General features: G+C 39.9%; 1 long non-coding RNA gene across 1 annotated transcript in view; it reads left to right on the forward strand.

The window, feature by feature from the left end:
• Window positions 1-15,795, forward strand: part of LOC141264209 (uncharacterized) — a 366,151-nt gene extending 350,356 nt beyond the window's left edge. The window contains exon 3 of the long non-coding RNA XR_012319830.1: window positions 15,683-15,795. This is a non-coding gene — a long non-coding RNA (uncharacterized lncRNA). The remainder of the gene's footprint in view (window positions 1-15,682) is intronic.
• Window positions 15,796-16,730: the final 935 nt, after the last annotated feature.

The raw sequence follows: 16,730 nt of genomic DNA on the forward strand, positions 1-16,730 counted from the left end.
GGTATAGTTTCCAAAATGGGGACACTTGTGGGGGAGCTCCACTGTTTAGGCACATCACGGGCTCTCCAAACGCGACATGGTGTCCGCTAACAAATTGAATGGAAAATCGGCTCAAATTGTTAGCGGACGCCATGTTGCGTTTGGAGAGCCCCTGTGTGCCCAAACATTGGAGCTCCCCCACAAGTGACCCCATTTTGGAAACTAGACCCCCCTAAGGCACCTATCTAGATGCATAGTGAGCACTTGGAACCCCCAGGTGCTTCACAAATTGATTCGTAAAAATGAAAAAGTGAAAAAAAAAACACTTTTTCATTTTTGTGAATCAATTTGTGAAGCACCTGGGGTTCCAAGTGCTCACTATGAATCTAGATAGGTACCTTGGGGGGTCTAGTTTCCAAAATGTGGTCACTTGTGGGGGAGCTCCAATGTTTGGGCACACAGGGACTCTCCAAATGCAACATGATATCCGCTAACAAATTGTCGGCTCAATTCGTTAGCGGATATCATGTTGCATTTGGAGAGTCCCTGTGTGCCCAAACATTGGAGCTCCCCCACAAGTGACCCCATTTTGGAAACTAGACCCCCCAAGGCACCTTTCTAGATGCATAGTGAGCACTTGGAACCCCCAGGTTCTTCACAAATTGATTAGTAAAAATGAAAAAGTGTTTTTTTTTTCACTTTTTCATTTTTACTAATCAATTTGTGAAGAACCTGGGGGTTCCAAGTGCTCACTATGCATCTAGAAAGGTGCCTTGGGGGGTCTAGTTTCCAAAATGGGGTCACTTGTGGGGGAGCTCTAAAGTTTGGGCACAGAGGGGCTCTCCAAACGCAATGTGGTGTCCGCTAACAATTTGAGCCGATTTTCCATTCAATTTGTTAGCGGATACCATGTTGCATTTAGAGAGTCCCTGTGTGCCCAAACATTGGAGCTCCCCCACAAGTGACCCCATTTTCGAAACTAGACCCCCAAGGCACCTATCTAGATGCATAGTGAGCACTTGGAACCCCTAGGTGCTTCACAAATTGATTCGTAAAAATGAAAAAGTGTTTTTTTTTTCACTTTTTCATTTTTACGAATCAATTTGTGGAGCACCTGGGGGTTCCAAGTGCTCACTATGCATCTAGAAAGGTGCCTTGGGTGGTCTAGTTTCCAAAATGGGGTCACTTGTGGGGGAGCTCTAAAGTTTGGGCACAGAGGGGCTCTCCAAACGCAATGTGGTGTCCGCTAACAATTTGAGCCGATTTTCCATTCAATTTGTTAGAAGATACCATGTTGTATTTAGAGAGTCCCTGTGTGTCCAAACATTGGAGCTCCCCCACAAGTGACCCCATTTTGGAAACTAGACCCCCCAAGGCACCTATCTAGATGCATAGTGAGCACTTGGAACCCCTAGGTGCTTCACAAATTGATTCGTAAAAATGAAAAAGTGTTTTTTTTTTCACTTTTTCATTTTTACAAATCAATTTGTGAAGCACCTGGGGGTTCCAAGTGCTCACTATGCATCTATAAAGGTGCCTTGGGGGGTCTAGTTTCCAAAATGGGGTCACTTGTGGGGGAGCTCCAAAGTTTGGGCACACAGGGGCTCTCCAAACACAACATGGCGTCCGCTAATTATGCAAGCAAATTTTACAATCAAAAAGTCAAAATGGCGCTCCTTCCCTTCCAAGCCCTGCCGTGCGCCCAAACAGTGTTTTTTCCCCAAATATTGGGTATCTGCGTGCCCAGGGGAAATTGCACAACAAATTTTGGGGTCCATTTTTTCTTGTTACCCCTGTGAAAATAAAAAAAATTGGGTCTAAAGTAACATTTTTGTGAAAAAAGTTAAATGTTCATTTTTTTCTTCCACATTCAAAAAATTCCTGTGAAGCACCTGAAGGGTTAATAAAGTTCTTGAATGTGGTTTTGAGCACCTTGAGGGGTGCAGTTTTTAGAATGGTGTCACTTTTGGGTATTTTATGTCAAAAAGACCTCTCCAAGTGACTTCAAATGTGATGTGGTCCCTAAAAAAATGGTTTTGTAAATTTTGTTGATAAAATGAGAAATCGCTGGTCAACTTTTAACCCTTATAGCTCCCTAACAAAAAAAAATTTTGGTTCCAAAATAGTGCTGATGTAAAGTAGACATGTGGGAAATGTTATTTATTAACTCTTTTGTGTGACATATCGCTCTGATTTCAGGGCTTAAAAATTCAAATTTTGAAAATTGCAAAATTTTCAAAATTTTCGCCAAATTTCCATTTTTTTCACAAATAAACGCAAGTGATATCGAAGAAATTTTTCCACAATCATGAAGTACAATATGTCACGAAAAAACAATCTCAGAATCAGGGGGATCCGTTGAAGCGTTCCAGAGTAATTACCTCATAAAGTGACAGTGGTCAGAATTGTAAAAATTGGCCCGGTCATTAACGTGCAAACCACCCGCGGGGCTTAAGGGGTTAACCGTAAGAAAATACATACGTCAATTAGAGGTGGGTTGGGTCTCCCCCCTTCCTTTTAACCGTAAGAAAATACATACACTATGGCTTGGGGTAACACAGATGGTTGAGTCTGAAGAGCTGTTTACTCAGAGGTCTGCTCCAAAGCTTCAGTGTCTGCTAGTTAACGTAGTAACCCAGCTGCGAAGCAAGCTGCACCGCCTGTGTATCTAATAATGATTTTTAAATGCATCTAGCCTAGGCAGACTGTGGGGACCCCTAACCAAACCCAGATGCTCAGCCCCCTAACGCCCCTCTTTCATTGACAATACAATCATGTAACTCTTACAACTGAATGGGTGAAGATCGGTCACAGGTTTATTAACTGTTTATACTCATTCCATTAGAAATGCATTTTATTTCTAAAATAATTCAGCTTGTTGCAGCATGCCCTGTGTCTCCAGTCTCCACAACGGCAAGTTGGCCAACAAGTGTAACTCTCCAACATGTCCTTTCTATTTACAGGCCACGGAGGATCCAGCTTACTCGTATGCAGGACTTCGACCCCCATCCATCACTCTTAATGCTTGTTCCACTCCGTCCTGGAGTCCTGACAGGAATATGTCCAGTCCAATATCCATTAAGTGAACACCGTCGGGCCGTATGAGGCCTGCTTTTTCTCCTTCCAGTTGTCGGTGTCGTATCACTACACAGCATCTGTCTCTTATAAATTTTGCCATCCGAATATTTATTACCTGCCTTGTCCGTTCGATGGCCGTGATGTCTCACGCACCTTGCCATACCGCTCTCGGCACAATCTCTGACTATACTTTAGTTAGTTTTGTGAAAAATTCTCTGAAGCGCTCAGTGTCTAGTTTCATTATTGCCATTAGTTATGCGCTCTTGTGATAAGCTATGTCGTTTCCCCCGGCCTGTATAACTAAGATGACCGGACCTCTTGCCTCTCTCCCTACCTTGATTACCTCCATTAGTACCTGTGGCCATTGCAGGGCTCTAATACCTCTCCAGTTCAAATATGTGTTATGAAACTCCAATTTCCTCCCGCCTGGGCGGACTTTCTCCCTTCTTTCTGCACAATATATATACGAGTTCTTAATCATTGCATAGCAAAAAAACAGCAAGGAAGTGGTATTTATATGTCATGTCCTGCTATGCACCTGTTCAAGGCTGAGTTAATCAGAAATTTAAACACACATACCATGTTAAAATCGTATAGCATAGAAACAATGCATATAAATGTAAATAATCAAAAAGAAAATAAGAAAAAAGGAACATATATATAATAATAATCTATAAATGATCACTCATAATGCTACATCAAATCATATCTGATGTTTAAACCCGCTGGTACACGTGTATTTAAAGTATAAATCCACCAACTTACTCTATTAAGGAGCTTTCTCCTATAATCATCCACCAAATTTCCACCAATCGCCACGGCCCACGGAGGGGCCACCACAGTCAGTGAATCCTTCCTTATTTAGTATAGAGTCTACCAATACTTTGGGCGTATTAGCCCAGCTGCGAAGCAAGCTGCACCACCTGTGTATCTAATGAGAATTTTTAACTGCATCTAGCCTAGGCAGACTGTGGGGACCCCCAACCAAACCCAGACGCTCTGCATCTAACCAAGCCAATCATTTGATAGTATTGCTAGTAGCAGAGTCGCATGGGCTCTAAACCGTGCATAGCCTGTGCATTTTTTCAGATCGCTAAGGATGACCCAACTCGTGTTATCTGTAACATTTGTCACCAAAAGCTAAGTAGAGGCAAAAAAATCCATAGTTTGAGCACTTCATGCATGAACCGTCACATCGATATGAAGCATAAGTTGCAATGCGAAGCTCACTGTGCTACAATGTGGCCTAGCTGGCCGGGACAACCACCATCTGCCTCACCTGTGTCATCCTGGGGGGACTAAAAGCTACTGCGTAGTCTTTTCAAAAAATTTGAGGGAATTACCACGGGAATGGTTTGGAAGAGGTATAAGAGTTTAGGTAGGATGTTCATTTTTAGTATACTTATTCTGCCAAACCAGGAAAAATCCTTCACCGTCCAAAAAGTTAGATCTTTATGGAGTTGTTCAATAAAGGGCCCATAATTAAGATAAAATAGACGGGAGAGGTCTCTATGAATACGAATTCCTAAGTATTTGATACCCTGTGAGGGCCAGGCAAAGGGAAAGTTGGACTGGATGGAATCCTGTATGGATTTGGGGAGGGAGACATTGAGGGCCTCAGACTTCGCTGCATTGATTTTAAAATTTGACCATGTAACAAAGTGATCTATTTCAGCCATAACAGCAGGGATGGATATATCTGATTGAGTGATATATACTAGGACATCATCAGCAAATGCAGAGCACTTGTACTCGGTGCCTCCCACCTCAATCCACCTAATATTGGGGTTATCGCGAATTGATGAGAGCAGGTGCTCCATCACTAGGATGTATAAGAGAGGGGACAGAGGACATCCCTGCCTTGTTCCATTGGTGATTATGAAAGGTGATGAAAATGTTCCATTTATCTTCAGCCTAGTTGACGGATTGCGATACAGGGCCATGATTTGGGCTTTAAAAGGGTCCCCTAGACCCCTACCCCAAGCTTTTTAAGAGAATAATATATGGCGTGCCAGGAGACTCTATGGAATGCTTTCTCAGCATCCAACGAGAGTATCTAATTACAAATTTTTAACTGCATCTAGCCCAGGAAATACTTTGGACCTAGTAGCAGTGTCTGCTAGTCAGCGAATTATCCCACCTGTTAAGCAAGCTACACTACCTGTAGTTTGGACACTTAATTTTTTCAAAGGAAATGCTTCGGGCCCCCGGGACACTCAGTGAAGAGCATCGGGGAGGCACCCCAAGGCACAGGGGCTGGGACTGGCGGTAGGACGCCTTGCAGTGGACTGCCAAGCTCGATCCTTATAAAAGCTTTTTAACTGCAGCAGCTTTAGTGGACGCTACTGGAGCTGGAATTCCCGCGGCTGCTGGCATCAGACTTGCCCTCCAATAGATCCTTGTAAAAGGATTTAAAGTGTACTCATTCAAATTACAGAGACAAGTTAAATTAAAAAGCTTAGACCTGCCTCTACCGCAGGGGGGCTCGCTCGACCCACCAGCGGACAGGCACCAGCTCTGGCACAAACCCGGCGACATGGAGGTCGCACGGGCAGGAACGGACTGGCTGTGTCAGCTTCGCACTTTTTTGGTTTTATATGACATGCCTATAACTGTGTCTCCCCCTCCTTTTACTCCTCCACCTCTTTTCTTTTCGCATGACTATATGTACTTGTCACTTTTCCATGTGTTAGTTGTGTCTTCAGAGCAGTTTGTCAGCTTTTGGACACCTTTGAAGGTGTTTTCTATGTGTTTCTATGTGTTTTTGTTTGCCTGCCATTGGTTTTAACAGTGTTCGACGGTGTTCGACGAACAGTTCGACGAATATACGGTGTTCGACTAACCAAACCGAACTCGAACACTATGGGGGTGGCTCAACTCTAGTACTGACAAAGGTTCTGACGTTGCATTCATGTTCTTATGATAGTTCTGGTGCTTTATTCATGTAATGATGGTGGTTTTGATGCTGTATTCATGTACTGACAGTGGTTCAGGTGCTGCACTCATTTGCCAACAGTGGTTCTGATCTTGTACATATGTAGCAATCCATAACATGTTTCATGGCTTTGTTAAAAGTTAAAAAGTTTCAAAACTTAGAGATTTGAGATTATGAGGAGGATTTGGTGAGTTTCTGCTCTAAAAAACTCAGTTTAAGTTAGTGTGTGCTCACACTGATTTTCTTTGGTGCAGAAACTGAGCAGAAACTCTCCAAATCCTACTCAAATACTCAAAATTTTGTTTTGGTGATGTATTAATGTACTAATGGTGGTACTGGTGATGTATTCATGTAACTACCGCTTTAAACAAATTTGCGGCCCTTGGGATTGGTTCAGTATGGCAATGTGACCCTTGGACTAAAAAATATTGTGTACCCCTGCTCCAGAGCAAAGTAAAGGTAAGATGTAAAAAATAAATAAAATTCTTATGCTCCCCTTTCCGCTCACCTCTCCAGCCCTCGTTGCATCGTCTGATTGTCATCACAAGCACAAAAAAAGGTCACAACATGATGATCTTGTCGGGATTCCAGCACTCATAGAGGCAAACTTATGATGTAAAGAGGACCAGATGTATGACGGTCAGAAGCTGGAGAGATGAATGGCATTACTATGCTTTGCTTATATATTCCTCAGCGCTTTACAGACATCATCACTGTCCTCATTGGGGCTCACAAACTAAATTCCCTATCAGTATATCTTTGGAGTGTGGGAGGAAATCCACACAAACATATAAACTCCTTGCAGATGTTGTCCTTGGTGGGATTTGGACCCAGGACCCCAGCGCTGCAAGGAAAGAGTGCTAACAACTGAGCCACCGTGCTGCCATAAGTTGAGTATGGATTTTTTTTAACCCTTTGATGGCCTTCTATAGTTCAGAAAAATAACAGCCAGTGGTTGCAAAGTACAAAAAATCCACATTTTGGCAAAAAATGGATTTTTTTAAAATTTACGTAGATTTCGATTCTACTCAAATATCTACTAATCTCTACTATTGCCATTACAAAACTCATTGGATTCCACTCATGAATCAGGAAGATGAGATGAACAAACAAGCAAACAGATCTCACTATTTTAGGAGAGCAGGTATAAATGTATATAAACAGCAAAATAAATGTTTGTTGCAATAAGAATGGAATTGTATAAAACCAGGCAAACAAAGTGATACACTTGTGCTTGCCGCAGATTAGCTATAGATAATTTGTTTTGCATTATCATGAAAATTCCACAATAATGTAGTAATGATAGAAATTGCTACCTTAGTATCTGTCACATTAGTGAACAATTGATAAGTTTATTGAGGAATGCTTTTTTGTTACAAAGATTCCTTGATATTAAGCTGATTACTGTGATTACTTAGAAAGTGCTATTAGAAAAATTACATGTTTTTATCTTTTATTAGTGATACAGTTGTTCCTATAATTTCATTTTTAATTCTAAATAGGTACAGAAGTTTGTTCATATGTCATAATATATCTTTATTGTGATCAGAGCTCCATTTTTTATACAGAACTTCAGATTCACTTAACTAACAGTGAAAAATTGACGTTTTTCCAATGATGAGCTCTTCTAGTTACATGAATTCTGCAGCCAATTACCGTCTGCAGCAGGACTGTAATTTCCAAATGGAATACTCTGATTATATGTTGAGAGTTGTCATAGAGAAGGCTATAGGGCGATTCCCTTTGCTGTATTTCTTTTGACTTCCAAATGGAGCAAACACCACATCTGGAGCCAGCACAGACCTCCGAAGAGACCTCTGTTGGACCTGTGGGGGTGCTGGAAGGTGAGTATGCCTCTGTTTATTACTTTTAATCAATCCATGCCTAAAATAAAAAAATATTTTACTTTTGAACATGTTTAAGGACCAAGTAATATCTTTATTTCTAGACTCCATGAGCCCTGTCCCATAACTTAAGAGAAAAGAAATGGACAACACATCCAAATATTATACGGTACATTTATCTATTGCAGCTAATCAAAATGTTAAAAACACGAGGTTCTTAGTTATCATTTTGATCAGAATGTATAAGCCCACTTGTACAGTACAGACCAAAAGTTTGTACACACCTCATTTAAAGATTTTTCTGTATTTTCATGACTTTGAAAATTGTACATTCACACTGAAGGCATCAAAGCTATGAATTAACACATGTGGAATTATATACTTAACAAAAAAGTGTGAAATAACTGAAAATATGTCTTATATTCTAGGTTCTTCAAAGTAGCCACCTTTTGTTTGATGACTGCGTTGCACACTCTTGGCATTCTCTTGATGAGCTTCAAGAGGTAGTCACCAGAAATGGTTTTCACTTCACAGGTGTGCCCTGTCAGGTTTAATAAGTGGGATTTCTTGCCTTATGAATGGAGTTGGGGCCATCAGTTGTGTTGTGCAGAAGTCTGGTGGATACACAGCTGATAGTCATACTGAATAGACTGTTAGAATTTGTATTATGGCAAGAAAAAATCAGCTAAGTAAAGAAAAATGAGTGGCCATCGTTACTTTAAGAAATGAAGGTCAGTCAGAGTGAAAAATTGGGAAAACTTTGAAAGTGTCCCCAAGTGCAGCTGCAAAAACCATCAAGCACTACAAAGAAACTGGCTCACATGAGGACCGCCCCAGGTAAGGAAGACCAAGAGTCACCTCTGCTTCTGAGGATAAGATTATCCGAGTCACCAGCCTCAGAAATCGCAGGTTAACCGCAGCTCAGATTAGAGACCAGGTCAATGCCACATAGAGTTCTAGCAGCAGACACATTTCTTCAACAACTGTTAAGAGGAGACTTTGTGCAGCAGGCCTTCATGGTTAAATAGCTGCTAGGAAACCACTGCTAAGGACAGGCAACAAGCAGAAGAGACTTGTTTGGGCTAAAGAACACAAGGAATGGACATTGGACCAGTGGAAATCTGTGCTTTGGTCTGATGAGTCCAAATTTGAGATCTTTGGTTCCAACCACCGTGTCTTTGTGCGACGCAGAAAAGGTGAACGGATGGACTCTACATGCCTGGTTCCCACCGTGAAGGATGGAGGAGGAGGTGTGATGGTGTGGGGGTGCTTTGCTGGTGACACTGTTAGGGATTTATTCAAAATTGAAGGCATACTGAACCAGCATGCTACCACAGCATCTTGCAGCGGCATGCTATTCCATCCGGTTTGCGTTTAATTGGACCATCATTTATTTTTCAACAGGACAATGACCCCAAACACGCCTCCAGGCTGTGTAAGGGCCATTTGACCAAGAAGGAGAGTGATGGGGTGCTACGCCAGATGACCTGGCCTCCACAGTCACCAGACCTGAACCCAATCGAGATGGTTTGGGTTGAGCTGGACCGCAGAGCGAAGGCAAAAGTGCCAGCAAGTGCTAAGCATCTCTGGGAACTCCTTCAAGATTGTTGGAAGACCATTTCCGGTGACTACCTCTTGAAGCTCATCAAGAGAATGCCAAGAGTGTGCAACGCAGTCATCAAACAAAAGGTGGCTACTTTGAAGAACCTAGAATGTAATACATATTATCAATTGTTTCACACATTTTTGTTAAATATATAATTCCACATGTGTTAATTCATAGTTTTGATGCCTTCAGTGTGAATGTACAATTTTCATAGTCAAGAAAATACAGAAAAATCTTTAAATGAGAAGGTGTGTCCAAACTTTTGGTCTGTACTGTATGTATAAACTTTTGTTTGTTTGAGGGTTTTTTTTGTGTGATGATATAAAACATTTATTTGTACTATTTTGTACTTTTTCGAAACAGTGATTATTTGATCCCTTCAATAATATTTTAAGAGAAAGAAAGAAATAGTCAAGCACCCATAGGGTAATATGGAATGGTAGGTGGGGGATAGGGGGATGAGATACTGCTCACCTTGTGGAGTTGTGAATGGCATAACTACAATAAAAGCCTTTGTTTAAGTCATATGCTGCAGTCCGCCATCAGGTGGAAGATCCTTTTCTTCTGCACACAATGGACAATGGAACGGAGTATAGGCATCCAAATGACCGTGATGCTGGAGGAGAAGAAAGGTTCCACACTCTGAGGTTGATTCAAATAGTTTTATTATGCGTTTCAGGCTCGAACCAAGCCCTTTTTCGAATATAAACTACAGATATGTAGCTTAAATTCAAATGCCTATCACCTATTCCATTATCCATTCTATAATATTTTGACATACATGTTATTTCCAAGCACTATTCTATGACAGGGTTGCTCTCTCAGACAATCCATGAGGACATGTTGGAAGAAGAGGCAGACATATGTAGAAAATCAATGTGAAGCCTATTTCAGGCTCCAGGTTGCCACGAAAAAAGCATTGCCTCTTCGTGACGAGGAGTGATGGGCTTACAGAGGGAGCACACTCCTTCTGTCGAACACTTTACTTGACCGTAGCATCAAAGGAGTTAAAGAATAAAGCACCAACTTATTTATCCCTGGTTTGTACCAGAGGTCCAATGGTTTAACAACAGCCTGGGCATTGGGTTTGTGTAGTACGTAACGCAGTAATCTTTTTTTGTAATGGCATCGTAAAGAGGCAGCACATCAGAAAAATCAACGTAAAAAAACATTATATGGAGGTCGTTAGGGAAGCACAAATCTCTCTTGTAAATGAATATATGACTTGTCTGTGCTGAGAAACCTGGAACAACACCAAAGCGGGTTACCTTTGCTTGTAAGTGAATGTAAGGGAGTGGCGCTATGTACTGTAAGTCTAGTTACAATACAAACATACAAGTTTAGTTACAATATAAACATTACAATTAATAATAAATCTTAGTAGGACTCCTATATACTACTACTGTTGCTTATAATATGGGTATATATTACAGATTTTATTAATGGAATATCGGGGGGATGACTCCGAACTTTAGCTTGAGTTTGGAAGGTGTGCGTGAATCACAGGAAGTTCGTGCAGGTGTGTTTTCAATAACATCATCTGAACAATGGGAATCCTTTGAATGGATTCCAGGTCCATTGAAAGCCATTGTTTATTCTGCAGGCTTTCCAATGTTATTTAATATTTCCAAACCTCACCTGTTAAACAATGTGTTTTGGTAGAAAGGCAAACATTTCTCATCAATGGCCAAAGTGCTGTTTAATCCAGAAAGCAGTTCCCAGCTTCTTCCTATTTTTGGGGGGATACTTTAGAACTTGTTCTGTTAATGAAAAACTGAATTAGTGCAGCGTTTCTCATTACAATATCATTAGTCTGTACACAGAGGCCAGATCCTTTCTGCACTGAATTGCGACACCGTGTTATTTAACGAGCATTTCCCATTGCCCACAATTCCTGTCTTCTTCATAATATGAAACAGATATCCGAGTCTTGCAGATGATTACAGTAATTCTATGAGTCTTCTGGCTTTTGTTTCAATAAAATCTCTTATACGTCATGTACTGCTCCACTGTTTTAAAGTGAATTGAGTTTCTTTTATAGAACAAATACATGTAATCTGGCTCCAAGAAGAAGATTAGCTGCTTTTCTTACAATCTGCATTAACCAATAATATGTGTACATTTACATATATATATATACATATATATATATATATAATATGATTTGTTTGTTTGCTTGATAAAAATATACAATTAACACTTCTATTTTTTAATCCATTTTTAATCCATTCTTACTCGGCAGCATTTTTTCCATACCTGCCTGAAACTATATATATACAGTATATATATATATATATATATATACATACAAGACTGTGCAAGAGTTTCAGGCAAGTATGGAAAAAATGCTGCAGAGTAAGAATGGATTAAAAAATAGAAGTGTTAATTGTATATTTTTATCAAGCAAACAAACAAATCTCTTAAATGCATCATATTCATTAACACAATTAAGACCCCGACAAACAAAAACCAATTACCAACGAAAAATAATTATCAGCAAAAAGCAAAAACACAATACAGTGTAGTGATATCCCGTATTAACCATAAACTCAAGGAACTAGCAAGCAAACAGATATATAAGAAAGACCCTGTACATCCCTAACAATGCAGTATAAGACCAACAGAGGTTGGCACTAGTGATGAGTGAATGCGCTCGGTTAACCCTTTAACGGAGCACGCTCGGGTCCTGACCGAGTATCTTGGGTGTGCTCGAAAACTGCGTTCGAGTCGGCTGCATGTCTTGAGACACATGCAGGAATTGCCTGATCAAATAGTGATTCAAAAGTATTCTGTCCCTATTAGACCCTAATATGACCTTAAAGAGAAAAGGTGCTATATAGTCTGTGAGGCATGATGAGCCTCATATATAACCAAAATGACTGGATACAGAGTGACTATTAGTGTAAATAAAAAAGTATCCGACTGAGGAAGAATATACCGATCCCCAGTGAATGTAGGTCAACAGCGCAATTGTGGGTGTACTCAAAATATAACAGCACATGTTGGGAGAGAGCGCGTCAGAATACCATAGTAATCAAGGGACCCACCTAAAGCAAAAGTAGGCTCATGCACCCAACATGGTTCGCTTGTCACTTGGGGCTCCAACATATTAAACAGCTCTCAGTGTAATTAACCATAAGATAACAAACCTATAGAAGAGGCATGGAAATTACCAAGTTATGTGAATATAATACAAAAAATTTCACAAATTTTATTGAAAATGCATAAAATAAAAATATAATTAAAATGAATCAATACAATGAAAAAAGGTGGGACAACCAGGAACCCTATACTATATATGTATAAAGCTGGGCACATATAGAAATGATAACACAATCAAAATAATTCAAGAAAAAGAGCAAAACAAAGGTTCTCTATATTAATATGCATACCACAATAGAGCAGCAGTAAATAAAACATAAAAAAGGACTATAATAAGGCTATGTGCCCACGATGCAGAAATGCTCCGGATTTTTCCTGAGCGTTTCTGCATCTCCCTAGCAGAAAAAACGCATGCGGATTGTACATGCGGATTGTACATGCGTTTTTCCTGCCAGGGACATGCGGATGTGACTTGTTCTTCACATGCATTTCCGCATGTTGGTTGTCAAGCGCTTTCCCAGCGATTTTAGCGCTTGACAACTTGGTCACACTATATAAATCCATGCAACCGGTATAGTGTGACCGTAAAGAATGGTAAAAAATAAAAAATAAATCTATACTTACCTTCTGATGGGCCCCGGAGTCTTTATTCCATCCGTCCTGGCTTGCCGGCAGCTTGCGGTACACTGAAGGACCTGCCGTCACATGAGTAAATGACGTCAGCGCAGGTCTTTCAGTCCACCGTGAGCTGCTGGCAAGCGAAGATTAACGCACCGCGGCCATCAGAAGGTAAGTATAATATACATTTTTTATTTTATTCTTTTTTTTACAGGTTCTATGGTACCCGGGTCCGGAGGAGAGTCTCCTGTCCTCCAGACCCGGGTACCATCTGCACATTGAAATGCTTGGATTCCGCATGTACAGATGCAGTGATGCGGAATCCATGCGTTCCAATGCAAGTCAATGGCGGCGAAAACGCAGCGCTTCCGCAAAATAATTGTTAGTGCTGCGGATTTCCCGCAATGATAATCCGCAGCGGAAATTTCCGCAGCATGTGCACAGCACATGCGGATTATCATTGAGGAACATGGCAGGCCTTCTACCATGCGTTTCTTAAGCGTTTCTGCAGCGGAATTGCCGCTGCGGAAACGCTTCAAAAACACATCGTGGGCACACAGCCTAAGAAAACAATGCATCCTAAATACAGAAAATAATCATACATATGTAAATAATGATAACTAAGAAATCATCCTATCAATTTCACAGATACAGCATCAAATAAATAGGGGATCAAAAGTGGGTTAATGGGCATTTTGATCCCCTATTTGGTTGGTGCTATGTACAAGTGTACCTGGAATGATTGATGTGTTGATGCTGTTTTGAAGGCTCAGGATGTTCACACCAAATATTGATTTGATTTAGACTTTTCTTTTGTTCATTCACTTTGTATTTAGTCAGTTGATAAAAAATAAACCATTAACACTTCTATTCTTAATAGCATTCATGCTTTGCATTTTTCCATACCTACCTACAAGTTTTGCAGAATAGAACAGTGTGATAAATCCATGCATATCTACAGTGGTGCTTGAATTTTCCATATTTCAGCATAAATTTGACCTAAGACTGCAATCAGATTTTCACACAAATCTTAAAAGTAGATAAGGAGAACTAAATCAAACAAATGAGTCAAAAATATTAGACTTTATCAATTTTTAATGAAGGAAAATGATCAAATGTCACATGTCTGTGAGTGGCAAAAGTAAGTGAACCTTCAAGATTAGCAGATAATTTGAAGATGAAGTTAGAGTCTGGTGTTTTTAATCAATATGATTATAATCAGATGTGAGTGGGCAGCCTGTTTTAATTAAAGAGTATGGATCTATCAATGTCAAATCTTCATCACTCATGTCTGTGGAATTGTATCATGGTAAAATCAAAGTAGATTTCTGAAGACCTCAGAAGAAGAGTTCTTGTTAATCATAAGGCTTGAAAAGGTTCCCAAACCATCTCTAAAGAGTTTTGACTCTACCGATCCACATTTAGATAGACTGTCCACAAATAGAGAAAATTCTTGACCATTATTACCCTCACTAGGAGTCATTAACCAACAAAGACCACTACAAAAGCAAAGCATATACCGTATATAAGTCTGTGAGGTCGCAAAAGAACCCAAGGTAAACTTTAAGCAACTAAAGACCTCTCTTACACTAGCTAATTTTCATGAGTCTACCATCATAAGCACATTGAACAACAATGGTGTGCTTTGCAAAGAGAAAGCCACTGCTCTCCTAAAAGAACATTTCTGCCCCTCTTCAGTTGGTTAAAGATCTCCTGGCAAGTCAGAAGGCTATTCGAACAATGCTTTGAGTACCAAGAGAGCTTTTTGGCTTAAATGAAGAGCATTATGTTGGGAGGAAAAAAAACCCACTGGATTACTGGAATATTTCATATAAAAAGCTACCTGGCTGCAATCATGCCTCCAGGATCTGTGTTTTGGGCAGCATGAATCAGATGACAGGCTCCTATCAACCACTTCCCGTCCCACACTGTTCTGGGGAGTACTGGAGTACATTTGCGCAAAAAAATGCAATTTTTTAAAAAGTCGCATTTGACGACTCAGTCTAAAACATGTGGAAAAGTCACCATTGATGTAAAAAATCAGAACATAAACTAAACAACAGAAAAACAAAAGAGGTGCAAATCCTTTTATGAATTTGATGCAAATGAAAAAAGTCACTAATTGAGAGTGACTCACACAAAAATATAATGATGAACCGGATCCCAAACATTGGGACAATGGAATATCAGGGGACATTGCTATATTACTTAATTACCATTTTTGTGTCAATTTCACATGAAAACACTCATTGATGTTGTGGCACACCAATGCGGATGTCTATGATATTCACATGAGAAATAAATATTACATACATACAAAAAAATAAATGCATATAAGAAGTCTCCTCTTACATTAAATGTTGGCTCGGTTTCAAATTTGCACTCACTTTTCATGCCATCCAGAGCAGTTTTAATCAGGCGCTTCCCTCTCTCTCTTTGGTAAATATATTGGACAAAGTGACAATGATTCATGTACCCAGGCAGCAGAGTAATTAAATACAAATCATGTTGTTTTGACAGGACATGGTGAAGACATGAGGCAGCTGAATTTCTCTTGTCATTCCTGTGACCTGGAAGAAAGGAAGAAGAAGAAGAACTTGAATATGCTTTATAATGACAAGACATTTGCAGCTATGATCTGTCGCTTTAATTAACACTGATTTCACTGATTGATGCTTACTAATCAAGAGCAGACTGAGGAAATTCAGATGGAAGAAACAACGTACGACACAATAAGTGTTTGTATGTGCTGATATTATAGCATTGCTCTATTGAGCTTTACATGTTGAGGGATGCACTCATACTCAATGTCGTTTTCTATATTTTATTTATTTCTTCCTTGCAATATATTTTATGCTTTGATATACTTTGTTATACATTTCTCTGACTCTCTTTCTTTCCATCCCTCTCTTGAATCTATACTAAAAAGTATTCCACATAATCTTCTATTCTCAGGTCTATTTTTCACATGTTTTTGACAATTCTTTAAATGAATAACTACCAACGAGCCCAAACAGACCAGAAGGTCCCTGGTTGTCCAGAACTGCACCTCTCATAACCCTGCACTATAGTTTTGTACATGTAAGTCCCTATATATTATTTAATATTATTTATTTTTTGGTTGCCTATATAGCAGCAGCATATTCTGCAGCACTATTAGTCCACAAAAAGGCTCACAATGTTATGCAAAATAATCAGACCCATTTCATAGGATGCCAAATAAATATCAGCATGCTTTTGGATCATGGGATGAAACTGCAGTACCTGGCGGAAGCTCGAAAACTCAGACAAAATGTGGGTGTCGCCATTAAAGATTAGTTAATCGTTTTGAAGAGAATCAAATTCTGTAAGAATTTCTCCCCAAAATTACAGTTTTTTTAGTAATCTGATTTTAGGGCCAGGAAGGGGTTACAAAAATATTTTACTCATTATTATTATACTTCCCCGCACCAGTCCCACCACCGCAGCTCCCCGTCATTTCTCTGCTGCTTCCTCCCTATAGATCCAGTCTTTTTCTCTGATTCTGATGTAAAATCATGAGGTTGTGTGACATCTAATCAGTTATTAG

The sequence above is a fragment of the Phyllobates terribilis genome, unplaced genomic scaffold (genome assembly GCF_046119375.1).
Source record: "Phyllobates terribilis strain yellow unplaced genomic scaffold, ASM4611937v1 Scaffold_4__5_contigs__length_816908805, whole genome shotgun sequence".
NCBI classification, from domain to species: Eukaryota; Metazoa; Chordata; class Amphibia; order Anura; family Dendrobatidae; genus Phyllobates; species Phyllobates terribilis.